The sequence below is a fragment of the Phyllobates terribilis genome, unplaced genomic scaffold (genome assembly GCF_046119375.1).
Source record: "Phyllobates terribilis strain yellow unplaced genomic scaffold, ASM4611937v1 Scaffold_74__1_contigs__length_7073193, whole genome shotgun sequence".
NCBI classification, from domain to species: domain Eukaryota; kingdom Metazoa; phylum Chordata; class Amphibia; order Anura; family Dendrobatidae; genus Phyllobates; species Phyllobates terribilis.
This window is the reverse complement of record NW_027362834.1, coordinates 499,122-524,368: the sequence shown is the minus strand read 5'-3', so window position 1 is coordinate 524,368 and position 25,247 is coordinate 499,122. Positions and strand designations below refer to the sequence as shown.

Sequence of the window (25,247 nt, the reverse complement as noted above, 5' to 3'; positions counted from 1 at the left end):
AAATGCTTGCCTAATATGTCTGTTTATCCAAAAGGAAGTAAAAAGGGAGAGCTAGAAAGATAGCATTGCATCACATTACATGGCAATGCAATGCACAGTTGCTGAAGTTGAACCAAAATGAGCTTGTAATCTGGCTTCTGCAACTTTGAACATGAAAAATCCAATGAGGAGAAGAAAAGCAAAGCCAAAGAGTCCATCCCCAAATCCGACAAACAAGCAAAATGAACAAAAAACATTGAATTCAATTCTTTCTGATTTTAGAAACTGCATTAAAGAAGGGGTGCACCGGTCCTGGAGATACTGCAATACCAGGTCAATGCGTGGAGTGGACAGAGCAAGCTCTTTTTCCATCTCCCTTTTCTAAAAATCCATTTAATATATGGTCCCCAGATAGGGGACGTATCAGATATTAAACTGATAAGAACAGATACTACACTTGATCTTAGCCAAAAGTCCGAGAAGCGATAACCAGAATTGGTTTCAAACTACGGAGCCACCCAAGGATCCTGAAAAGTCCATTTGTGGAGATGAGCTCCTGGACTCCCGTTAAGAAGACATGTTGTCAACCTCTAGATCCCTAACATGCCTGCACTTTTCGGCTTGCTGCTGCTGCAATCCACGCGTTTTAGATCTGCATAACTCCACCTCTTTAAACACAGCACCTTCACCCCCTGCTGTTCCCACCCGCCTCAACACCGTTGGAAGGGAGGAGAACCAATTAAGGCGGGGGGTGGGGTGGAACGAGCAGCTGTCTACCCTTAGCAGGAGGGCTCCTGATTACATACCTCTCCTGCTGCTGCTGCTGCTGGCTGTCCAGCAGCAGACTGAAGGTGGCTGCTGCTGTGCACAGGTATATAAAGGCTCAGAGCCTATTATGACACGCGCAGCCAGCGTTCCATTGCCACATTCCATCTACTGCAGGCAGGATACCTGGCTGGCTGAATGTCGCTGAGAAGCTCACAGAGACCGCCATAAGCAACAGTTTAACAGAATGCCACAGACTAATCAACCAAACTTTTTGGGTTGGGTTCTCTTTTATAGTCTGCAGGCATTAAATGAAAGAAGTCAGTGTTCCAGCAGAAGGAGACAACGTTTCAGAAAAGGCATTGTAGCAAACCAAAAAATAAATTTTAAGCGCAGCAGAGTAACCAGCGCACATACCTGTTAGCTCAGGTGAGTTTAAAAGGCTGCTGTTGATAACAAGGGCATTTGCTAAATAGATGGTGTGTGTGCAACAATATACTGAAAGGTCAATTATATTGTGCAGCTTATCTCACCACCTGTAGTTATTTAGGTGAAAGCTCCAAAATGCTTGCCTAATATGTCTGTTTATCCAAAAGGAAGTAAAAAGGGAGAGCTAGAAAGATAGCATTGCATCACATTACATGGCAATGCAATGCACAGTTGCTGAAGTTGAACCAAAATGAGCTTGTAATCTGGCTTCTGCAACTTTGAACATGAAAAATCCAATGAGGAGAAGAAAAGCAAAGCCAAAGAGTCCATCCCCAAATCCGACAAACAAGCAAAATGAACAAAAAACATTGAATTCAATTCTTTCTGATTTTAGAAACTGCATTAAAGAAGGGGTGCACCGGTCCTGGAGATACTGCAATACCAGGTCAATGCGTGGAGTGGACAGAGCAAGCTCTTTTTCCATCTCCCTGTTCTAAAAATCCATTTAATATATGGTCCCCAGATAGGGGACGTATCAGATATTAAACTGATAAGAACAGATACTACACTTGATCTTAGCCAAAAGGCCGAGAAGCGATAACCAGAATTGGTTTCAAACTACGGAGCCACCCAAGGATCCTGAAAAGTCCATTTGTGGAGATGAGCTCCTGGACTCCCGTTAAGAAGACATGTTGTCAACCTCTAGATCCCTTACATGCCTGCACTTTTCGGCTTGCTGCTGCTGCAATCCACGCGTTTTAGATCTGCATAACTCCACCTCTTTAAACACAGCACCTTCACCCCCTGCTGTTCCCACCCGCCTCAACACCGTTGGAAGGGAGGAGAACCAATTAAGGCGGGGGGTGGGGTGGAACGAGCAGCTGTCTACCCTTAGCAGGAGGGCTCCTGATTACATACCTCTCCTGCTGCTGCTGCTGCTGGCTGTCCAGCAGCAGACTGAAGGTGGCTGCTGCTGTGCACAGGTATATAAAGGCTCAGAGCCTATTATGACACGCGCAGCCAGCGTTCCATTGCCACATTCCATCTACTGCAGGCAGGGTACCTGGCTGGCTGAATGTCGCTGAGAAGCTCACAGAGACCGCCATAAGCAACAGTTTAACAGAATGCCACAGACTAATCAACCAAACTTTTTGGGTTGGGTTCTCTTTTATAGTCTGCAGGCATTAAATGAAAGAAGTCAGTGTTCCAGCAGAAGGAGACAACGTTTCAGAAAAGGCATTGTAGCAAACCAAAAAAGAAATTTTAAGCGCAGCAGAGTAACCAGCGCACATACCTGTTAGCTCAGGTGAGTTTAAAAGGCTGCTGTTGATAACAAGGGCATTTGCTAAATAGATGGTGTGTGTGCAACAATATACTGAAAGGTCAATTATATTGTGCAGCTTATCTCACCACCTGTAGTTATTTAGGTGAAAGCTCCAAAATGCTTGCCTAATATGTCTGTTTATCCAAAAGGAAGTAAAAAGGGAGAGCTAGAAAGATAGCATTGCATCACATTACATGGCAATGCAATGCACAGTTACTGAAGTTGAACCAAAATGAGCTTGTAATCTGGCTTCTGCAACTTTGAACATGAAAAATCCAATGAGGAGAAGAAAAGCAAAGCCAAAGAGTCCATCCCCAAATCCGACAAACAAGCAAAATGAACAAAAAACATTGAATTCAATTCTTTCTGATTTTAGAAACTGCATTAAAGAAGGGGTGCACCGGTCCTGGAGATACTGCAATACCAGGTCAATGCGTGGAGTGGACAGAGCAAGCTCTTTTTCCATCTCCCTGTTCTAAAAATCCATTTAATATATGGTCCCCAGATAGGGGACGTATCAGATATTAAACTGATAAGAACAGATACTACACTTGATCTTAGCCAAAAGGCCGAGAAGCGATAACCAGAATTGGTTTCAAACTACGGAGCCACCCAAGGATCCTGAAAAGTCCATTTGTGGAGATGAGCTCCTGGACTCCCGTTAAGAAGACATGTTGTCAACCTCTAGATCCCTTACATGCCTGCACTTTTCGGCTTGCTGCTGCTGCAATCCACGCGTTTTAGATCTGCATAACTCCACCTCTTTAAACACAGCACCTTAACCCCCTGCTGTTCCCACCCGCCTCAACACCGTTGGAAGGGAGGAGAACCAATTAAGGCGGGGGGTGGGGTGGAACGAGCAGCTGTCTACCCTTAGCAGGAGGGCTCCTGATTACATACCTCTCCTGCTGCTGCTGCTGCTGGCTGTCCAGCAGCAGACTGAAGGTGGCTGCTGCTGTGCACAGGTATATAAAGGCTCAGAGCCTATTATGACACGCGCAGCCAGCGTTCCATTGCCACATTCCATCTACTGCAGGCAGGATACCTGGCTGGCTGAATGTCGCTGAGAAGCTCACAGAGACCGCCATAAGCAACAGTTTAACAGAATGCCACAGACTAATCAACCAAACTTTTTGGGTTGGGTTCTCTTTTATAGTCTGCAGGCATTAAATGAAAGAAGTCAGTGTTCCAGCAGAAGGAGACAACGTTTCAGAAAAGGCATTGTAGCAAACCAAAAAAGAAATTTTAAGCGCAGCAGAGTAACCAGCGCACATACCTGTTAGCTCAGGTGAGTTTAAAAGGCTGCTGTTGATAACAAGGGCATTTGCTAAATAGATGGTGTGTGTGCAACAATATACTGAAAGGTCAATTATATTGTGCAGCTTATCTCACCACCTGTAGTTATTTAGGTGAAAGCTCCAAAATGCTTGCCTAATATGTCTGTTTATCCAAAAGGAAGTAAAAAGGGAGAGCTAGAAAGATAGCATTGCATCACATTACATGGCAATGCAATGCACAGTTGCTGAAGTTGAACCAAAATGAGCTTGTAATCTGGCTTCTGCAACTTTGAACATGAAAAATCCAATGAGGAGAAGAAAAGCAAAGCCAAAGAGTCCATCCCCAAATCCGACAAACAAGCAAAATGAACAAAAAACATTGAATTCAATTCTTTCTGATTTTAGAAACTGCATTAAAGAAGGGGTGCACTGGTCCTGGAGATACTGCAATACCAGGTCAATGCGTGGAGTGGACAGAGCAAGCTCTTTTTCCATCTCCCTGTTCTAAAAATCCATTTAATATATGGTCCCCAGATAGGGGACGTATCAGATATTAAACTGATAAGAACAGATACTACACTTGATCTTAGCCAAAAGGCCGAGAAGCGATAACCAGAATTGGTTTCAAACTACGGAGCCACCCAAGGATCCTGAAAAGTCCATTTGTGGAGATGAGCTCCTGGACTCCCGTTAAGAAGACATGTTGTCAACCTCTAGATCCCTTACATGCCTGCACTTTTCGGCTTGCTGCTGCTGCAATCCACGCGTTTTAGATCTGCATAACTCCACCTCTTTAAACACAGCACCTTCACCCCCTGCTGTTCCCACCCGCCTCAACACCGTTGGAAGGGAGGAGAACCAATTAAGGCGGGGGGTGGGGTGGAACGAGCAGCTGTCTACCCTTAGCAGGAGGGCTCCTGATTACATACCTCTCCTGCTGCTGCTGCTGCTGGCTGTCCAGCAGCAGACTGAAGGTGGCTGCTGCTGTGCACAGGTATATAAAGGCTCAGAGCCTATTATGACACGCGCAGCCAGCGTTCCATTGCCACATTCCATCTACTGCAGGCAGGATACCTGGCTGGCTGAATGTCTCTGAGAAGCTCACAGAGACCGCCATAAGCAACAGTTTAACAGAATGCCACAGACTAATCAACCAAACTTTTTGGGTTGGGTTCTCTTTTATAGTCTGCAGGCATTAAATGAAAGAAGTCAGTGTTCCAGCAGAAGGAGACAACGTTTCAGAAAAGGCATTGTAGCAAACCAAAAAAGAAATTTTAAGCGCAGCAGAGTAACCAGCGCACATACCTGTTAGCTCAGGTGAGCTTAAAAGGCTGCTGTTGATAACAAGGGCATTTGCTAAATAGATGGTGTGTGTGCAACAATATACTGAAAGGTCAATTATATTGTGCAGCTTATCTCACCACCTGTAGTTATTTAGGTGAAAGCTCCAAAATGCTTGCCTAATATGTCTGTTTATCCAAAAGGAAGTAAAAAGGGAGAGCTAGAAAGATAGCATTGCATCACATTACATGGCAATGCAATGCACAGTTGCTGAAGTTGAACCAAAATGAGCTTGTAATCTGGCTTCTGCAACTTTGAACATGAAAAATCCAATGAGGAGAAGAAAAGCAAAGCCAAAGAGTCCATCCCCAAATCCGACAAACAAGCAAAATGAACAAAAAACATTGAATTCAATTCTTTCTGATTTTAGAAACTGCATTAAAGAAGGGGTGCACCGGTCCTGGAGATACTGCAATACCAGGTCAATGCGTGGAGTGGACAGAGCAAGCTCTTTTTCCATCTCCCTGTTCTAAAAATCCATTTAATATATGGTCCCCAGATAGGGGACGTATCAGATATTAAACTGATAAGAACAGATACTACACTTGATCTTAGCCAAAAGGCCGAGAAGCGATAACCAGAATTGGTTTCAAACTATGGAGCCACCCAAGGATCCTGAAAAGTCCATTTGTGGAGATGAGCTCCTGGACTCCCGTTAAGAAGACATGTTGTCAACCTCTAGATCCCTTACATGCCTGCACTTTTCGGCTTGCTGCTGCTGCAATCCACGCGTTTTAGATCTGCATAACTCCACCTCTTTAAACACAGCACCTTCACCCCCTGCTGTTCCCACCCGCCTCAACACCGTTGGAAGGGAGGAGAACCAATTAAGGCGGGGGGTGGGGTGGAACGAGCAGCTGTCTACCCTTAGCAGGAGGGCTCCTGATTACATACCTCTCCTGCTGCTGCTGCTGCTGGCTGTCCAGCAGCAGACTGAAGGTGGCTGCTGCTGTGCACAGGTATATAAAGGCTCAGAGCCTATTATGACACGCGCAGCCAGCGTTCCATTGCCACATTCCATCTACTGCAGGCAGGATACCTGGCTGGCTGAATGTCGCTGAGAAGCTCACAGAGACCGCCATAAGCAACAGTTTAACAGAATGCCACAGACTAATCAACCAAACTTTTTGGGTTGGGTTCTCTTTTATAGTCTGCAGGCATTAAATGAAAGAAGTCAGTGTTCCAGCAGAAGGAGACAACGTTTCAGAAAAGGCATTGTAGCAAACCAAAAAAGAAATTTTAAGCGCAGCAGAGTAACCAGCGCACATACCTGTTAGCTCAGGTGAGTTTAAAAGGCTGCTGTTGATAACAAGGGCATTTGCTAAATAGATGGTGTGTGTGCAACAATATACTGAAAGGTCAATTATATTGTGCAGCTTATCTCACCACCTGTAGTTATTTAGGTGAAAGCTCCAAAATGCTTGCCTAATATGTCTGTTTATCCAAAAGGAAGTAAAAAGGGAGAGCTAGAAAGATAGCATTGCATCACATTACATGGCAATGCAATGCACAGTTGCTGAAGTTGAACCAAAATGAGCTTGTAATCTGGCTTCTGCAACTTTGAACATGAAAAATCCAATGAGGAGAAGAAAAGCAAAGCCAAAGAGTCCATCCCCAAATCCGACAAACAAGCAAAATGAACAAAAAACAATGAATTCAATTCTTTCTGATTTTAGAAACTGCATTAAAGAAGGGGTGCACCGGTCCTGGAGATACTGCAATACCAGGTCAATGCGTGGAGTGGACAGAGCAAGCTCTTTTTCCATCTCCCTGTTCTAAAAATCCATTTAATATATGGTCCCCAGATAGGGGACGTATCAGATATTAAACTGATAAGAACAGATACTACACTTGATCTTAGCCAAAAGGCCGAGAAGCGATAACCAGAATTGGTTTCAAACTACGGAGCCACCCAAGGATCCTGAAAAGTCCATTTGTGGAGATGAGCTCCTGGACTCCCGTTAAGAAGACATGTTGTCAACCTCTAGATCCCTTACATGCCTGCACTTTTCGGCTTGCTGCTGCTGCAATCCACGCGTTTTAGATCTGCATAACTCCACCTCTTTAAACACAGCACCTTCACCCCCTGCTGTTCCCACCCGCCTCAACACCGTTGGAAGGGAGGAGAACCAATTAAGGCGGGGGGTGGGGTGGAACGAGCAGCTGTCTACCCTTAGCAGGAGGGCTCCTGATTACATACCTCTCCTGCTGCTGCTGCTGCTGGCTGTCCAGCAGCAGACTGAAGGTGGCTGCTGCTGTGCACAGGTATATAAAGGCTCAGAGCCTATTATGACACGCGCAGCCAGCGTTCCATTGCCACATTCCATCTACTGCAGGCAGGATACCTGGCTGGCTGAATGTCGCTGAGAAGCTCACAGAGACCGCCATAAGCAACAGTTTAACAGAATGCCACAGACTAATCAACCAAACTTTTTGGGTTGGGTTCTCTTTTATAGTCTGCAGGCATTAAATGAAAGAAGTCAGTGTTCCAGCAGAAGGAGACAACGTTTCAGAAAAGGCATTGTAGCAAACCAAAAAAGAAATTTTAAGCGCAGCAGAGTAACCAGCGCACATACCTGTTAGCTCAGGTGAGTTTAAAAGGCTGCTGTTGATAACAAGGGCATTTGCTAAATAGATGGTGTGTGTGCAACAATATACTGAAAGGTCAATTATATTGTGCAGCTTATCTCACCACCTGTAGTTATTTAGGTGAAAGCTCCAAAATGCTTGCCTAATATGTCTGTTTATCCAAAAGGAAGTAAAAAGGGAGAGCTAGAAAGATAGCATTGCATCACATTACATGGCAATGCAATGCACAGTTGCTGAAGTTGAACCAAAATGAGCTTGTAATCTGGCTTCTGCAACTTTGAACATGAAAAATCCAATGAGGAGAAGAAAAGCAAAGCCAAAGAGTCCATCCCCAAATCCGACAAACAAGCAAAATGAACAAAAAACATTGAATTCAATTCTTTCTGATTTTAGAAACTGCATTAAAGAAGGGGTGCACCGGTCCTGGAGATACTGCAATACCAGGTCAATGCGTGGAGTGGACAGAGCAAGCTCTTTTTCCATCTCCCTGTTCTAAAAATCCATTTAATATATGGTCCCCAGATAGGGGACGTATCAGATATTAAACTGATAAGAACAGATACTACACTTGATCTTAGCCAAAAGGCCGAGAAGCGATAACCAGAATTGGTTTCAAACTACGCAGCCACCCAAGGATCCTGAAAAGTCCATTTGTGGAGATGAGCTCCTGGACTCCCGTTAAGAAGACATGTTGTCAACCTCTAGATCCCTTACATGCCTGCACTTTTCGGCTTGCTGCTGCTGCAATCCACGCGTTTTAGATCTGCATAACTCCACCTCTTTAAACACAGCACCTTCACCCCCTGCTGTTCCCACCCGCCTCAACACCGTTGGAAGGGAGGAGAACCAATTAAGGCGGGGGGTGGGGTGGAACGAGCAGCTGTCTACCCTTAGCAGGAGGGCTCCTGATTACATACCTCTCCTGCTGCTGCTGCTGCTGGCTGTCCAGCAGCAGACTGAAGGTGGCTGCTGCTGTGCACAGGTATATAAAGGCTCAGAGCCTATTATGACACGCGCAGCCAGCGTTCCATTGCCACATTCCATCTACTGCAGGCAGGATACTTGGCTGGCTGAATGTCGCTGAGAAGCTCACAGAGACCGCCATAAGCAACAGTTTAACAGAATGCCACAGACTAATCAACCAAACTTTTTGGGTTGGGTTCTCTTTTATAGTCTGCAGGCATTAAATGAAAGAAGTCAGTGTTCCAGCAGAGGGAGACAACGTTTCAGAAAAGGCATTGTAGCAAACCAAAAAAGAAATTTTAAGCGCAGCAGAGTAACCAGCGCACATACCTGTTAGCTCAGGTGAGTTTAAAAGGCTGCTGTTGATAACAAGGGCATTTGCTAAATAGATGGTGTGTGTGCAACAATATACTGAAAGGTCAATTATATTGTGCAGCTTATCTCACCACCTGTAGTTATTTAGGTGAAAGCTCCAAAATGCTTGCCTAATATGTCTGTTTATCCAAAAGGAAGTAAAAAGGGAGAGCTAGAAAGATAGCATTGCATCACATTACATGGCAATGCAATGCACAGTTGCTGAAGTTGAACCAAAATGAGCTTGTAATCTGGCTTCTGCAACTTTGAACATGAAAAATCCAATGAGGAGAAGAAAAGCAAAGCCAAAGAGTCCATCCCCAAATCCGACAAACAAGCAAAATGAACAAAAAACATTGAATTCAATTCTTTCTGATTTTAGAAACTGCATTAAAGAAGGGGTGCACCGGTCCTGGAGATACTGCAATACCAGGTCAATGCGTGGAGTGGACAGAGCAAGCTCTTTTTCCATCTCCCTGTTCTAAAAATCCATTTAATATATGGTCCCCAGATAGGGGACGTATCAGATATTAAACTGATAAGAACAGATTTTTTTTTTAATTTGGCTATCCCCTGCAGAGGGATAAAACCGTTTATTAAAACTTTAACAAATTACAAGCATAATTTAACAAATACCAAACGTTAAAAGACAAATGAAATTTACAAAACAAAAAAATACAAAGATTTTAAATAATTAGGTTCCATTGGTCAACAAGCCATTTTTTGGAAATATGTACATTCTTCTTTTTGTCAATTAAATAATAAGTATACATTTCACATAAACATAAACTTAAAACATCATTCACTGATAAAACATCTTGTTTAAAAATAGCAATGTTGCGCGCTTTCCAGAGAGATGACTTGGCGCAGTTCACTGTCTTCCAAGCCATTGTGTACTGGTCCATTGTGGGGCATTCCATAAGTCCGTATAGCACAGTTTTATATGTAAAGTCCTTGAGGTCTGCCACCCTTTCCAGTAGGGGGAGCAGTCTTCTCCAGAAATCCTTTGCAAAATTACATGTCCATAATAGATGTTCCACCGTTTCCTCTTCTTGGCATCCGGCTCTTGGGCAGATGGCAGACCTCACAAATCCTCTTCTGTATTGGAATGCCCGGCAAGGAAGACAGCGGTGCATGCAACTCCAAGCCAGATCTCTCTGTTCATTAAAAAGATAAAAAACGTTAATCATTTTCCAGATAGACATAGATTTGTCATCATCATATCTGTCAACATTACATATTTCCTCACTTTTACGTATTTCTTTAATTAGTTTCTTACTATTTCTTAATTCCTCTATTTTCTTAGTCCCTAAATTAAAATCGGACACTATTTTCCTTAAAATCTCATAATGCGTCGACAAATTAAAAGCATGGGGCACAGATATATTAACTTCATACCATCCAAACTTTCTCATAAAAAATCCTGTATTAAAACGCATAAAAAAGGACCAATAGTGATTCTTAAAAAGGGCATTAAAACAGTAAACGAACAGATGGATTAAAAGAAACCTATTAAAATCTGGAAAATCTTTACCACCTTTTACTTTTGATTTCATCACGATTTGTCTTTTCAGCTTTTCCATTTTTGAGTTCCAAAAGAAGGTAAAACAGGTTTTGGTTATCTTTTTTAAAACATTAACAGGCGGGGGGAAAACCATGCTAAGATACAATAAAAGAGGTAAAATCACCATCTTTAAAACCAATACTTTACCCTCCATTGTAAGTCTCCTCATGTTCCACATACATATTTTCGTATTTACTTTCTGTGTAACTGTTTCCCAACTATTATAACCATCATTATTTTCAGTGAATGATATACCTAAAATGGAAATGGATTCGGAGACATTAATTGGTACATCACGTAAAATCATCCCCCCAACACTTAAAATGTTACACTTATTAAAATTGATTTTAAAACCAGAAGCTAGACAAAAGGATTGCACTTGATGGAGAGTGGCCGTAAGTGATGGTGCATCTGTACACAAGACCGCCACGTCATCCATGTAGCCTACAACCTTGGCCTCCAAACCACCGCTTCCAGGCAGAGGGACACCGCATATCTGTTTATTTTGGCGTATTGCACATAACATTGGTTCCAGTGCACAGATAAACAGTAGGGGGGACAGAGGGCATCCCTGTTTCACCCCTGACCGTAAAAATACCTCTTGTGTCTTAAAACCATTCACTAAAATCTTACTTGTACAATCCTTGTAAAATGCTTTAAGCGATAGTAAAAACCCTTCTGGTATGCCCATTTTCTCTAAAACTTTAAAAAGATAAAAGTGTGAGACACGGTCAAATGCTTTTTCAAAATCAATAGATAAAATCGCCATTTTCCCCTTTCTGTCTTTCACATTCTCAATACAGTCTTTCACTAAATTCAGATTGTCCCATATACTGCGCCCCGGCACCCCACACACTTGATTAGAATGAATAACTTTGCTGATGACTTCTTTTAGACGATTTGCACAAATTTTAGCCATTATTTTATAGTCACAATTTAAAAGTGTTATTGGTCTCCAGTTTTCTAATTTTGATTTATCACCTTTTTTGTATAGGAGGGAGACTTCACCTTTCTTCCAGGAATTTAATAAAACCTTATTATTAAAAACCTCAGTAAACAAATAAAACAAATCATCTTTTAAAATATCATAAAAACATACATAAAATTCTATTGGGATGCCATCAGGACCAGGGACCTTTCCAGTTTTAAACCTTTTAATAGTTTTTAACACTTCTTGTTCCGTTAAAACTTGGGATAAAAACTCTTGGGATGCGGGATCTAAAACAGCCGTTAGTCCTTTCAGCGAATCATCCATTAATTTATTATCTATATTTTTTCCATTAAAAAGATTAGAAAAAAAAACCTCAACTTTACCCAGCATATTTTTTATATTATTCTCACCATCTATATGGTCAATTATCACTTTTTCTTTTTTATTTTTCCTAAAAAAATATCTGGAACACTTTTCATTTTCTTCTATATGTTGTACTCTAGAACGAAAAATTATCTCTTTTCCTTTTTGTTCTAGCCATTTTGAAATCTCTTCTTTTAAGTTTGAAATATCAAGTTGTACATCTATCCCATTGTCTCTGAGCTTAAATAATGTTTGTAGGCGGGTATTTAAAATTCTATATTCTTCATATTTTTCTTTGGCTCTACATATACTCTTTTTAATAAAAAAGTCTTTTATTTTTACTTTCATTCTATCCCACCATACACTCATAGTCTCATTTGTTTTTTTCCCTTTTCTACATTTCCTATAAAACTCAATAAAATCTGATAAAATCTGCGGGTCGGTTAAAAGGGATACGTTCATTTTCCAGCTTTTCTTACCACATTTTTTGTTGTCATTTACTTTTATGGTAAAGGATAAAAGTTTATGGTCTGAAAATATATTAGTTAAAACTTCACATTTGGCAGGTATTGTTTTATCTGAACCAAAAATAAAATCAATCCTAGAGCTACAATTAGCATTGCTCCAAGTGAAACCGGCGTCCTCTGGGCTGTCACTATGACACTCTTTATATATGTCTATCAATTTAGCATCTTTGACTATATCATGTAGCATACCTGAGGTTTTATCGTAGTTCCTGCTTACAGAGCTGGAGCGCCGGTTTTCACCTTTTAAAACACAATTAAAATCCCCTGCTAAGATAAAAGGTTCAGAGTTATTAATAAATAATGGTAAAAGATCAAGCATTTCGGCTCTTTCATTTTTCTCTGGGGATCCATAAAAATTTAAAAACTGCCATCTAATACCATCAATAAAAGCTTTCACTAATAAAATACGACCTGGTAAAATTTCCTGAATAAAATCAATTAAAACGTTCCCTTTAAAAAGTATGGCTACACCCGCTGATCCTGCAGCATTCGATCCAGACCAGACAGATGGCCCACACTTCCACTCATCTTTATATTTTTGATATGACATTTCATGTGGGATATTACATTCTTGCAGAAAAAATACAGATGCAGTAAAACACGTAAAAAAATTAAAAAGAGCAGTTCTTCTCGTGTTAGATTTTATGCCTCTCACGTTGAGGGAAATACCTTTGAGTTCAGCCATCATTAGAAAATGTAAAAATTTTACTTAGGTAACTAAGAGCAACGGATTTACCTGTCCGATGAACCTGATCAGACCACTGGGCTTGCGCCTCCCTCCTCATCTGATAGTATCGTCACGAGAGTCTCCGTGGAGGAGGAAAGATTACCACATTTATATAAACCCGACGCTACACTGGCATAGCTCGGAGGGCTGGCTGGCAGAACCCGCTGGGTCTCCATTGGCTGGCCATGCAGTTCCTCATCAGGTGGGTCCCCGAGGGGTTCCGCCGCCCCTGTTTGACCTGTAGAAGGTCGTCCTATAGGAGGAGGTTGCGCACAAGGCAGAGCCTCTGACTCTTCAGAGGCAGCAAGATCCCGGTCCCCACCTGTAGCAGCGGAGACCGAAACCTCTGAGGGTCCAGCGTCCACGTCCCCTTCTGGAGAAGTGTCCATCTGTTCACCTCCTGCTGCCTCCTCCGAACCACCCTTTTTCTTTTTCTTAGGACCCACCTTTATCCACTCAGCGCCCTCAGCCCTAGGAGACCCAGACTGGGCAAGGGCTTCTGTGTCGGCCTTTTGCCGGTCCCTTTTGACCTTTCCAGTAGTGCCCTTCTGCTCCTTCTCAGCCCTCCTTTTGGACTCCCGCAGGTCCTGCAGCCAGGTTTTGGGATTTGGTATTTTACCTGTCATAGACTCTGGAGACACTTCACTATTTGGTACGCCCTTATTGTCTCCAGAGGCTCCAGGTTGTTGTTCCTCCTCCTGAGGGGTGGTCTGATCTTTTGGTCCTTGGTCGGACGTCTTGGACTTCCCCTTTTGCTCATCTTCCCGAAATCTGTGAGGGCAAGAAAAATAAAAGTGACCTGGAGTCTGGCAAAAACTGCATTTCTTTTCCTTAGGGCATTCTTTTGTCTCATGTTCTTCACTAGCACAATTTCTACATGATACATGACAGTTTTCTTTTGAATGACCATAGCGCCCACAATTTCTGCAATATACTGGCATCCCAGAAAAGAAGAAATCCCCATTTGTTTGCCCAATTTTGAAACGGGCAGGGGGGAGCCGTATACCACCTGGTGTATTTGGATCTCTTGTACACTTCACAAGGAATTTCCACTTAGATGTCCATATGTTATATTCGTTTAATATCTTCCCAATACATTTAACACTTTTAAAATAAATTGCTAGAAATGACATTACTTCTGGAGCAGAAACAAAGGGCGAAAATACTTTTACAATAACCAGTCTTACCTCATCCAGGACGTGCTCAACAATTTGTATCCCTTTCAAAACAGGACTATTTTCAACTTTTTTTAACTTTTCTAGTACATCTCTAAAAATACCTTCTCCGGTGAATGTGATGTCATAGTCACCTCTTCTGGGATAATCCTGGATGGAGAGAATTTCATTCCTTTGTACGCCAAGAAGGTTCCTGAGCACGTCCTGGACTACATACCCTAATTTCCTCATATCCGAGCCACCCGCCGTGAAGTGAACTCGGATAGAGTTTTTTAGCCTCGCATAAAGAGGCACGAGGTTAGGGTCAACCTCCATGGAAAAACGCAACAAGGTTGCAAATTGCAGCCGCTTGCAATCTGCGCTCCCAGTGTTCTTGCAGCGAAAAACACCTGGAAGCTGGGGGATCGCAACTCGTTACCCTGGGACTAAGCCCTCTCCCTAATAGCAGCAAGCAGGTTAAGTCCACCAAAGTGGACGATCCTGCCAGGCCAAGGAGAGGGGTACCCGAGTGCCCTTCAACCACAATCTCCTGCAATAAAGCACTTGATCGTAGCCAAAAGGCCGAGAAGCGATAACCAGAATTGGTTTCCGACTACGGTGCCACCCAAGGATTCTGAAAAGTCCATTTGTGGAGATGGCCACCTGGACTCCCGTTAAGAAGACATGCTGTCAACCTCTAGATCCCTCACATGCCTGCACTTTTCGGCTTGCTGCTGCTGCAATCCACGCGTTTTAGATCTGCATAACTCCACCTCTTTTAGCACAGTACCCTCAACCCCCGGCTGTTCCCACCCGCCTCAACACCGTTGGAAGGGAGGAGAACCAATTAAGGCGGGGGGGGGTGGAACGAGCAGCTGTCTACCCTTAGCAGGAGGGTTGCTGATTAATTACCTCTCCTGCTGCTGCTGCTGCTGGCTGTCCAGCAGCAGACTGAAGGTGGCTGCTGCTGTGCGCAGGTATATAAAGGCTCAGAGCCTATTATGACACGCGCAGCCAGCGTTCCATTGCCACATTCCGTCTACTGCAGGCGGGATACCTGGATGGCTGAATGTCACTGAGAAGCTCACAGAGACCGCCATAAGCAACAGTTTAAAAGAATGCCACAGACTAATCAACCAAACTTTTTGGGTTGGTTTCTCTTTTATAGTCTGCAGGCATTAAATGAAAGAAGTCAGTGTTCCAGCAGAGGGAGACAACGTTTCAGAAAAGGCATTGTAGCAAACCAAAAAAGAAATTTTAAGCGCAGCAGAGTAACCAGCTCACATACCTGTTAGCTCAGGTGAGTTTAAAAGGCTGCTGTTGATAACAAGGGCATTTGCTAAATAGATGGTGTGTGTGCAACAATATACTGAAAGGTCAATTATATTGTGCAGCTTATCTCACCACCTGTAGTTATTTAGGTGAAAGCTCCAAAATGCTTGCCTAATATGTCTGTTTATCCAAAAGGAAGCATAGAGGGAGAGCTAGATAGATAGCATTGCATTACATTACATTACATGGCAATGCAATGCACAGTTGCTGAAGTTGAACCAAAATGAGCTTGTCATCTGGCTTCTGCAACTTTTAACATGAAAAATCCAATGAGGAGAAGAAAAGCAAAGCCAAAGAGTCCATCCCAAAATCCGACAAACAAGCAAAATGAACAAAAAGCATTGAATTCAATTCTTTCTGATTTTAGAAACTGCATTAAAGAAGGGGTGCACCGGTCCTGGAGATACTGCAATACCAGGTCAATGCGTGGAGTGGACAGAGCAAGCTCTTTTTCCATCTCCCTGTTCTAAAAATCCATTTAATATATGATCCCCAGATAGGGGACGTATCAGATATTAAACTGATAAGAACAGATTTTTTTTTTTTTTTTTTTAAAGCCCGAATTCGTGTACAAAACCCGAGTGCGCTTAAAAAAGTGACAAGTGCCACAAAAAAAGTGCACTAGGATGCTGGTCTTCTTGAAACCCTCTCCAAAAGGAGAAGGGTCCCCCAAACCATTCCCCGTCCCTCCGAGCCAAAAGGCCACAGCGAGGAACAGGGACAAAAAGCCACCTCCAGCCGAAGCCAGAGGCGACCCAATCTTACCCCCAGCACCTGCCCGAGTTCTCACCCGAGCAAGGCACTGGGAGCCAAAGACTGTGCTCCCCTCCCGGAAGAGGGGAGCCAACAACGCTCTCCTCCCGAAAGAGAATAGCCAGGGGGGTTCAGGGGGGAGCGGAACCTGATGGCCACACACTCCCCCCCTAGACCTGCCAAGAGAGGAACCCGTAAGGGAACCGCATCCCGACAAAATCCTAGTAGGACGTGACACACGTGAATAAGTGGACACACAGTGACAAAGAAATTAAATAAATAGTGAAGGTTTCACAGTATAATACTGCCCGGACCTTCGACCGGGAATTGAAAAATTCCCCATCCTAAGGCCAGAAGGCCCGGAATAAGGGTGTGTGCGAAGAAAGAAAATTTGAAGTGCTTGTGCAAATGTGCCATAAACTCAAGTGGGGTTCCCAATCCCAGTGAGTTAAGGCACCCCAGGGTCACCACTCCTGGGGCACTTCACACTTCGGGCTTTCGATCTTCCCCGGCCCAATGGCGTCGATCCTGGGGGGCCATGCTTTCCACCAGATGACTATAATAGCCACCTGGCGTACTAACAAGCGCCTAAACCCCAGTGTGCATAATGTATCAATCTACTAGGGCGGCCAACATCCAAAACCGCCTTTTCGAAAGATACTACACTTGATCTTAGCCAAAAGGCCGAGAAGCGATAACCAGAATTGGTTTCCGACTACGGTGCCACCCAAGGATTCTGAAAAGTCCATTTGTGGAGATGGCCACCTGGACTCCCGTTAAGAAGACATGCTGTCAACCTCTAGATCCCTCACATGCCTGCACTTTTCGGCTTGCTGCTGCTGCAATCCACGCGTTTTAGATCTGCATAACGCCACCTCTTTTAGCACAGTACCCTCAACCCCCGGCTGTTCCCACCCGCCTCAACACCGTTGGAAGGGAGGAGAACCAATTAAGGCGGGGGGGGGGTGGAACGAGCAGCTGTCTACCCTTAGCAGGAGGGTTGCTGATTAATTACCTCTCCTGCTGCTGCTGCTGCTGGCTGTCCAGCAGCAGACTGAAGGTGGCTGCTGCTGTGCGCAGGTATATAAAGGCTCAGAGCCTATTATGACACGCGCAGCCAGCGTTCCATTGCCACATTCCGTCTACTGCAGGCGGGATACCTGGATGGCTGAATGTCACTGAGAAGCTCACAGAGACCGCCATAAGCAACAGTTTAAAAGAATGCCACAGACTAATCAACCAAACTTTTTGGGTTGGTTTCTCTTTTATAGTCTGCAGGCATTAAATGAAAGAAGTCAGTGTTCCAGCAGAGGGAGACAACGTTTCAGAAAAGGCATTGTAGCAAACCAAAAAAGAAATTTTAAGCGCAGCAGAGTAACCAGCTCACATACCTGTTAGCTCAGGTGAGTTTAAAAGGCTGCTGTTGATAACAAGGGCATTTGCTAAATAGATGGTGTGTGTGCAACAATATACTGAAAGGTCAATTATATTGTGCAGCTTATCTCACCACCTGTAGTTATTTAGGTGAAAGCTCCAAAATGCTTGCCTAATATGTCTGTTTATCCAAAAGGAAGTATAGAGGGAGAGCTAGATAGATAGCATTGCATTACATTACATTACATGGCAATGCAATGCACAGTTGCTGAAGTTGAACCAAAATGAGCTTGTCATCTGGCTTCTGCAACTTTTAACATGAAAAATCCAATGAGGAGAAGAAAAGCAAAGCCAAAGAGTCCATCCCAAAATCCGACAAACAAGCAAAATGAACAAAAAGCATTGAATTCAATTCTTTCTGATTTTAGAAACTGCATTAAAGAAGGGGTGCACCGGTCCTGGAGATACTGCAATACCAGGTCAATGCGTGGAGTGGACAGAGCAAGCTCTTTTTCCATCTCCCTGTTCTAAAAATCCATTTAATATATGGTCCCCAGATAGGGGACGTATCAGATATTAAACTGATAAGAACAGATACTACACTTGATCTTAGCCAAAAGGCCGAGAAGCGATAACCAGAATTGGTTTCCGACTACGGTGCCACCCAAGGATTCTGAAAAGTCCATTTGTGGAGATGGCCACCTGGACTCCCGTTAAGAAGACATGCTGTCAACCTCTAGATCCCTCACATGCCTGCACTTTTCGGCTTGCTGCTGCTGCAATCCACGCGTTTTAGATCTGCATAACTCCACCTCTTTTAGCACAGTACCCTCAACCCCCGGCTGTTCCCACCCGCCTCAACACCGTTGGAAGGGAGGAGAACCAATTAAGGCGGGGGGGGGGTGGAACGAGCAGCTGTCTACCCTTAGCAGGAGGGTTGCTGATTAATTACCTCTCCTGCTGCTGCTGCTGCTGGCTGTCCAGCAGCAGACTGAAGGTGGCTGCTGCTGTGCGCAGGTATATAAAGGCTCAGAGCCTATTATGACACGCGCAGCCAGCGTTCCATTGCCACATTCCGTCTACTGCAGGCGGGATACCTGGATGGCTGAATGTCACTGAGAAGCTCACAGAGACCGCCATAAGCAACAGTTTAAAAGAATGCCACAGACTAATCAACCAAACTTTTTGGGTTGGTTTCTCTTTTATAGTCTGCAGGCATTAAATGAAAGAAGTCAGTGTTCCAGCAGAGGGAGACAACGTTTCAGAAAAGGCATTGTAGCAAACCAAAAAAGAAATTTTAAGCGCAGCAGAGTAACCAGCTCACATACCTGTTAGCTCAGGTGAGTTTAAAAGGCTGCTGTTGATAACAAGGGCATTTGCTAAATAGATGGTGTGTGTGCAACAATATACTGAAAGGTCAATTATATTGTGCAGCTTATCTCACCACCTGTAGTTATTTAGGTGAAAGCTCCAAAATGCTTGCCTAATATGTCTGTTTATCCAAAAGGAAGTATAGAGGGAGAGCTAGATAGATAGCATTGCATTACATTACATTACATGGCAATGCAATGCACAGTTGCTGAAGTTGAACCAAAATGAGCTTGTCATCTGGCTTCTGCAACTTTTAACATGAAAAATCCAATGAGGAGAAGAAAAGCAAAGCCAAAGAGTCCATCCCAAAATCCGACAAACAAGCAAAATGAACAAAAAGCATTGAATTCAATTCTTTCTGATTTTAGAAACTGCATTAAAGAAGGGGTGCACCGGTCCTGGAGATACTGCAATACCAGGTCAATGCGTGGAGTGGACAGAGCAAGCTCTTTTTCCATCTCCCTGTTCTAAAAATCCATTTAATATATGGTCCCCAGATAGGGGACGTATCAGATATTAAACTGATAAGAACAGATACTGTTATGTTCTGCTACCAGAGCTAAGGAAAGAGAGGAGATCTGTCCCTACTATAGGACTCAGCTGAATCCCTACGATGTAACAGGGAACCTGATCCTGCGATCAGACCTGCTAAAGTCCTAATCTAGTCTGTACGAAGACCTATAGATGTGGGGAGGGAATCCCTACAAGTACTAAGGACTGGGAGGAATATGGGACACCTCCTAACAGAAATAGTAGCAGAAAGACGAACAAACAAAATAGATTGAACATAGAGGTCCGTAGACCAAGCAAACTAACAGAGTTAGATACAGAGCACAGGCTAGCTAGAAAGTAGAAATACAATGAAGTCCAGCAAAGCCAGAAGGGCGGAGCAGGATTAAATAGGTCAACAAGGTCATGTGACCAGCAAAGGAAAAAAAACCTAACAGCAAGGTTCTAACAGTACCCCCCCTTCTAAGAGGATCCTCCGGATCCGCTAGGACCAGGCTTATCAGGAAATCTCCTGTGAAACGCTCTGATAAGTCTGGACGCGGAAACATCATCTGACCTCACCCAAGAGTTATCCTCGGGTCCGAAACCTTTCCAGGCCACAAGATACTGCAAACTACCTCTATACCGTCTAGAGTCAAGGATGCGAGAAATTTCATATTCCCCGTCCTCCACCACCGGAGGAACAGAGGCAGAGGCGTCACCATCCGACACAACAGCTTTTTTTAACAGAGAGACATGAAAGACCGGATTAATTCTCCAGGAGGTAGGAACCTCCAACCTAACAGCAGATTGGTTGACAACCTGAAGCACCTTAAAGGGCCCTACAAACTTGGGACCCAATTTCTTAGAAGGAATCCTCAACCGCAGATTCCTAGAGGACAACCAAACCATGTCACCAACAGCGAACAAAACCTCCTGTCGTTTCCTATCAAAGTAGTCTTTAGATTTTCTGTTGGCCTCCTGAAGATTACCACGCACATCCGTCCAAACTCTTTCCAAATCACCGGAAAAATTCTCCTCCTCAGGCACGGCAGATCCCAACTTGGAGAACGACCCAAACGACGGATGTCTCCCAGAACAACAAAAAAAAGGCGAACAACCAGCAGAAGAAGATGTATGATTGTTCAGAGCAAATTCGGCAAGTGGCAGAAACTCAGACCACCCCTCTTGATTGTCTGCCACAAAACAACGCAAGAACTGCTCAACATCCTGGTTTTTCCTTTCTGTCTGGCCATTAGATTCAGGATGATATCCGGACGAAAACGACAAATGAATTCCCAACCTGTCACAAAAGGCACGCCAAAAACGAGCCACGAACTGAGGACCTCTATCAGAAACAATGTCAGTAGGAACGCCATGAAGTCTGACAATTTCCTTGACAAAGGCCTTAGCGAGAGTTTTAGCGCAGGGCAGTTTGACGAAGGGAACCAAGTGACACATCTTGCTAAAACGGTCCACGACCACCCAGATGACAGTAAAACCCTCAGAGGGGGGAAGGTCAGTTATAAAGTCCATAGCCAAATGTGTCCAAGGAGCACTGGGGACCTCCAAAGGACAAAGCAACCCCGCAGCAGGAGTATGTGAGGACTTAGATCTAGCACATATAGTACATTGGCGCACCCACTTAATGACTTCCTTCTGCCATCCAGGCCACCAAAAACTGCGACCCACCAGTCTCTTGGTCTCAGAGATTCCGGGATGACCTGCCAACCGAGATTCGTGACACTCAACAAACAAATCTCTCCTAAAGGTCCCAGGCACAAACAACCTCCCATGAGGAGTGTTAGATGGGGCATTCTCCTGAGCTTTAAGAATCTCATCTTCCAAAACGGAGTCTAAAGCAGCTATCACAACACCTTCTTGTAAAATGTTTTCCTCTTTCTCAGCACCGACTATGGGAGAAAAACTGCGAGACAAGGCATCCGCCTTAACATTCTTAGTACCAGGGATGTAAGTAACGGAGAAATTAAACCGCGAGAAAAACAGTGCCCACCTAGCCTGACGGGCATTCAGGCGCTTGGCAGCGTCAAGATATATCAGATTTTTATGATCCGTAAGAACCTGAACGGGAAATTCCGCACCTTCCAAGAAGTGGCGCCAGTGTTCAAATGCGAGTTTAATAGCCAATAATTCCCGATTACCAATATCGTAATTCAATTCAGTCTCCGAAAATTTTTTTGAAAAAAAAGCACAGGGATGTAATCCATCCCCGTTATCCTGAGACAATACTGCGCCAACCCCCACAAAGGAAGCATCAACCTCAACCAAAAACGGCCTAGTAACATCAGGCTGCATAAGGATGGGAGCAGAGGTGAACCTCTCCTTGAGATACACAAAAGCTTCAATGGCCTCAGAAGACCACTGAACCGCATCAGCACCTTTCCTGGTGAGATCAGTCAGAGGTTTGACAATACTAGAAAAATTTTTTATGAATTTTCTATAGTAATTGGCGAAACCCAAAAACCTCTGTATCGATTTCAAACCAATAGGCCTAGGCCATTCCTGCACAGCCTGAACCTTAACCGGATCCATCTCAAAACCTTTGCTGGAGATAATGTAGCCCAAAAAACTAATTCTCTGTACAGCGAACTCACATTTCTCCAGCTTAGCAAAAAGCGAATTGTCCATTAATAACTGTAATACCTCACGCACGCTCCGCCAATGAGACTCCAGATCTGGCGAATAAATCAAAATGTCATCCAAATACACAACCACATTTTTACCGATCAAAGGTCTAAGGATGTCATTAATCAGATTCTGAAAAAATGCAGGAGCATTAGTAAGACCAAAAGGCATAACCAGATTCTCAAAATGACCCACAGGAGTGTTAAAAGCAGTCTTCCATTCATCACCCTCCTTCATGCGCAACAGATTGTATGCCCCCTTAAGGTCAATTTTAGAGAACCACTTGGCCCCCAATAACTGGTTAAACAGATCAGGAATCAATGGCAGTGGGTAAGGATTGCGTACCGTAATTTTGTTAATCTCACGAAAATCCAGACAAGGACGTAAACCGCCGTCCTTTTTTTTTACAAAAAAAAATCCAACCGCCACAGGAGACTTAGAGGGCCTAATGTGACCGGCGGCCAAACTTGTCTGTATGTATTCCTCCAAAGCCTTCCTCTCAGGAATAGTAAGGTTAAATAAACGACTTTTAGGAAGAGTCGCTCCAGGGACAAATTCAATAGAACAATCATAGTCTCTATGGGGAGGCAAAACCTGCGATTCCTTCTCAGAAAAAACTCTCCAAAAATCCTGAATAGGAACAGGCAATTCTCCCCTATCCAAAGCTGCAATACGCCCGTTACAACACTTGTCATAACATTTATGGCTCCAGGATTTAATTTCACTGGTAGACCAATCCAATACAGGATTGTGAAATTTTAACCAGGGCAAACCCAATATTACTGGAGAAGGCAAGTTATTCAACACTACCAAATCCAATTTCTCATGGTGAACACCATTAATAGTGAGAGGAAATTCACTGACCTTGAGAGTAATATTCTTCAAAGGGGAGCCATCCACAGAAACCACAGCAATGGGGGATGATAAAGGTTCAGGTTTTAAATTGAGTTTTTCCACGAATCCCCCATCAATTACATTCAGTGTAGACCCGCAATCAACAAACACCCGAAATTCCATCAATTTTTCCTGAGCAATCGTGGAAGCAGCTAAAAATATACCCTTGGAATTTAAACAGGCAATACGGGCGTGACTGACCATTTTTTTTTCTTTCTTCATACGAAGCTCACAGCCTTTAATCAAATGACCAGATTTTCCGCAATAGTAACACAAGCCTTCCGAAAAACGACGGTCTTTTTCTTGAGAGCGAGGTTCCCCCGATCCAATCTCCATCGGTTCACCACTGTTAGTACACACATTATCATAACCAGAAACTGACATAGCAGAGGATTTGCTCTCATTAACCCTAGCACGCAGTCTTCTATCCACCCGTATAGCTAATTGCATAGCCTGTTGCAAATCCTCAGGTGTAGGATAAGCAATTAGCAGGTCTTTAACCCTTTCACTGAGCCCAGCAAGAAATAGACTTTTCAGAGCAGAATCGTTCCACCCTGTTTGAGTGGACCAACGACGAAAATGTGTACAATATTTTTCAACATTACCCGATCCTTGTTTTAGACGTCTCAACTCAGTCTCAGCTGATGCCACACGGTCAGGATCATCATATAATAGTCCTAAAGCAGAAAAAAAACTATCCACTGATCTGAAGCATGTATCACTAGGTTGCAAAGAAAAGGCCCACTCCTGAGGCTCTTTGCGCAAAAGTGACATTATGAACCCTACGCGCTGGGATTCATCCCCAGAGGACTTGGGTCTCAAACGAAAATACAATAAGCAAGCATTTTTAAATGAAAAAAATTCTCGGTGTTCACCAAAAAATAAATCCGGCAAACATACCTTAGGCTCCAAGAAATATGCTCCAGGACAGTTACTCACGTGCTGACGGAGCTCGGCCACTTCCAGAGAGAGTCCCTGCAGGTGTTTAGCCAAATCCTGAACCGACACCATGATGGAACAAAAAAAAAAATCTTTCCTTAGAGAATTTGCGGGCTGGACTTACTGTTATGTTCTGCTACCAGAGCTAAGGAAAGAGAGGAGATCTGTCCCTACTATAGGACTCAGCTGAATCCCTACGATGTAACAGGGAACCTGATCCTGCGATCAGACCTGCTAAAGTCCTAATCTAGTCTGTACGAAGACCTATAGATGTGGGGAGGGAATCCCTACAAGTACTAAGGACTGGGAGGAATATGGGACACCTCCTAACAGAAATAGTAGCAGAAAGACGAACAAACAAAATAGATTGAACATACAGGTCCGTAGACCAAGCAAACTAACAGAGTTAGATACAGAGCACAGGCTAGCTAGAAAGTAGAAATACAATGAAGTCCAGCAAAGCCAGAAGGGCGGAGCAGGATTAAATAGGCCAACAAGGTCATGTGACCAGCAAAGGAAAAAAAACCTAACAGCAAGGTTCTAACAGATACTACACTTGATCTTAGCCAAAAGGCCGAGAAGCGATAACCAGAATTGGTTTCCGACTACGGTGCCACCCAAGGATTCTGAAAAGTCCATTTGTGGAGATGGCCACCTGGACTCCCGTTAAGAAGACATGCTGTCAACCTCTAGATCCCTCACATGCCTGCACTTTTCGGCTTGCTGCTGCTGCAATCCACGCGTTTTAGATCTGCATAACTCCACCTCTTTTAGCACAGTACCCTCAACCCCCGGCTGTTCCCACCCGCCTCAACACCGTTGGAAGGGAGGAGAACCAATTAAGGCGGGGGGGGGGTGGAACGAGCAGCTGTCTACCCTTAGCAGGAGGGTTGCTGATTAATTACCTCTCCTGCTGCTGCTGCTGCTGGCTGTCCAGCAGCAGACTGAAGGTGGCTGCTGCTGTGCGCAGGTATATAAAGGCTCAGAGCCTATTATGACACGCGCAGCCAGCGTTCCATTGCCACATTCCGTCTACTGCAGGCGGGATACCTGGATGGCTGAATGTCACTGAGAAGCTCACAGAGACCGCCATAAGCAACAGTTTAAAAGAATGCCACAGACTAATCAACCAAACTTTTTGGGTTGGTTTCTCTTTTATAGT

The 25,247-nt window shown here is 43.9% G+C and overlaps 11 non-coding genes and 2 pseudogenes across 11 annotated transcripts; all 13 read right to left on the bottom strand.

Moving 5' to 3' along the window:
* Positions 1 to 275: 275 nt before the first annotated feature.
* On the bottom strand, positions 276 to 466 carry LOC141196181 (U2 spliceosomal RNA). The gene has a single exon (XR_012268747.1). It is a non-coding gene; the product is annotated as a U2 spliceosomal RNA (small nuclear RNA).
* A 1,115-nt stretch (positions 467 to 1,581) lies between these two features.
* Positions 1,582 to 1,772, bottom strand: LOC141196620 (U2 spliceosomal RNA). Its single transcript, XR_012269020.1, has one exon. It is a non-coding gene; the product is annotated as a U2 spliceosomal RNA (small nuclear RNA).
* A 1,115-nt stretch (positions 1,773 to 2,887) lies between these two features.
* On the bottom strand, positions 2,888 to 3,078 carry LOC141196619 (U2 spliceosomal RNA). The gene has a single exon (XR_012269019.1). It is a non-coding gene; the product is annotated as a U2 spliceosomal RNA (small nuclear RNA).
* Positions 3,079 to 4,193: 1,115 nt separating this feature from the next.
* Positions 4,194 to 4,384, bottom strand: LOC141194541 (U2 spliceosomal RNA). The gene has a single exon (XR_012267165.1). It is a non-coding gene; the product is annotated as a U2 spliceosomal RNA (small nuclear RNA).
* Positions 4,385 to 5,499: 1,115 nt separating this feature from the next.
* On the bottom strand, positions 5,500 to 5,690 carry LOC141196618 (U2 spliceosomal RNA). Its single transcript, XR_012269018.1, has one exon. It is a non-coding gene; the product is annotated as a U2 spliceosomal RNA (small nuclear RNA).
* A 1,115-nt stretch (positions 5,691 to 6,805) lies between these two features.
* Positions 6,806 to 6,996, bottom strand: LOC141196617 (U2 spliceosomal RNA). The gene has a single exon (XR_012269017.1). It is a non-coding gene; the product is annotated as a U2 spliceosomal RNA (small nuclear RNA).
* A 1,115-nt stretch (positions 6,997 to 8,111) lies between these two features.
* Positions 8,112 to 8,302, bottom strand: LOC141196616 (U2 spliceosomal RNA). The gene has a single exon (XR_012269016.1). It is a non-coding gene; the product is annotated as a U2 spliceosomal RNA (small nuclear RNA).
* A 1,115-nt stretch (positions 8,303 to 9,417) lies between these two features.
* Positions 9,418 to 9,606, bottom strand: LOC141196286 (U2 spliceosomal RNA). Its single transcript, XR_012268845.1, has one exon. It is a non-coding gene; the product is annotated as a U2 spliceosomal RNA (small nuclear RNA).
* A 6,394-nt stretch (positions 9,607 to 16,000) lies between these two features.
* On the bottom strand, positions 16,001 to 16,182 carry LOC141196400 (U2 spliceosomal RNA). Its single transcript, XR_012268927.1, has one exon. It is a non-coding gene; the product is annotated as a U2 spliceosomal RNA (small nuclear RNA).
* Positions 16,183 to 16,976: 794 nt separating this feature from the next.
* On the bottom strand, positions 16,977 to 17,068 carry LOC141196506 (U2 spliceosomal RNA; annotated as a pseudogene).
* A 1,120-nt stretch (positions 17,069 to 18,188) lies between these two features.
* LOC141196615 (U2 spliceosomal RNA) lies at positions 18,189 to 18,379 on the bottom strand. Its single transcript, XR_012269015.1, has one exon. It is a non-coding gene; the product is annotated as a U2 spliceosomal RNA (small nuclear RNA).
* A 1,120-nt stretch (positions 18,380 to 19,499) lies between these two features.
* LOC141196209 (U2 spliceosomal RNA) lies at positions 19,500 to 19,695 on the bottom strand. The gene has a single exon (XR_012268773.1). It is a non-coding gene; the product is annotated as a U2 spliceosomal RNA (small nuclear RNA).
* Positions 19,696 to 24,578: 4,883 nt separating this feature from the next.
* LOC141196457 (U2 spliceosomal RNA) lies at positions 24,579 to 24,671 on the bottom strand (annotated as a pseudogene).
* Between the last annotated feature and the right edge of the window lie 576 nt (positions 24,672 to 25,247).